Here is a 670-nt window from a genome sequence, read left to right on the forward strand (position 1 = left end):
TTTGATGGATTATTCCAAGCCTAAGATTAATGACATTCAGTCTAGTATCATTAGACCAGCCATCGCGGCTAACACTTTTGAGATCAAGTCAAGCACGATCCAGATGATACAGAACTCAATTCAGTTTGGGGGTTCTCCTACCGAAGACCCCAACATGCACATCAGGGATTTCATCGAGATCTGCGACACTTTCAAGTTCAATGGTGTGACTGAAGATGTTATCAAGCTGCGACTCTTCCCATTCTCTTTGAGTAACAAAGCTAAGTACTGGTTACACTCTCTACCGGTAGGGTCTATCACAACTTGGGAAGATCTTGCTCAAAAGTTTCTCACTAATTTTTTTCCCATGACGAAGACTGCAGCAATCAGGAATGCTCTTATCCAGTTCATGTAGCAAACTGGAGAATCTCTGTGTGAGGCTTGGGATCGATATAAGGAGAAGCTAAGGAAGTGCCCACATCATGGCATGCCTAATTGGATGATTATCAACTGTTTCTACAATGGATTGGGTCATACTTCTAGGCCCATGCTTGATGCAGCATCAGGAGGAGCCTTGTGGGCTAAGAGCTATGATGAAATATATGAACTTATTGAACTGATGGATGCTAATGAGTACCAGAATCCTTCCCAGAGACTGACTCAGGGAAAAGTTGCAGGAATTTTGGAGTTG

At 43.0% G+C, this 670-nt stretch overlaps 1 non-coding gene across 1 annotated transcript; it reads right to left on the reverse strand.

Annotated features, from left to right (window-relative positions):
* Positions 1-361: 361 nt before the first annotated feature.
* LOC141682351 (small nucleolar RNA R71) lies at positions 362-468 on the reverse strand. The gene has a single exon (XR_012559752.1). It is a non-coding gene; the product is annotated as a small nucleolar RNA R71 (small nucleolar RNA).
* Between the last annotated feature and the right edge of the window lie 202 nt (positions 469-670).

This window comes from Apium graveolens, chromosome 8 (assembly GCF_009905375.1).
Source record: "Apium graveolens cultivar Ventura chromosome 8, ASM990537v1, whole genome shotgun sequence".
Lineage (NCBI taxonomy): Eukaryota > Viridiplantae > Streptophyta > Magnoliopsida > Apiales > Apiaceae > Apium > Apium graveolens.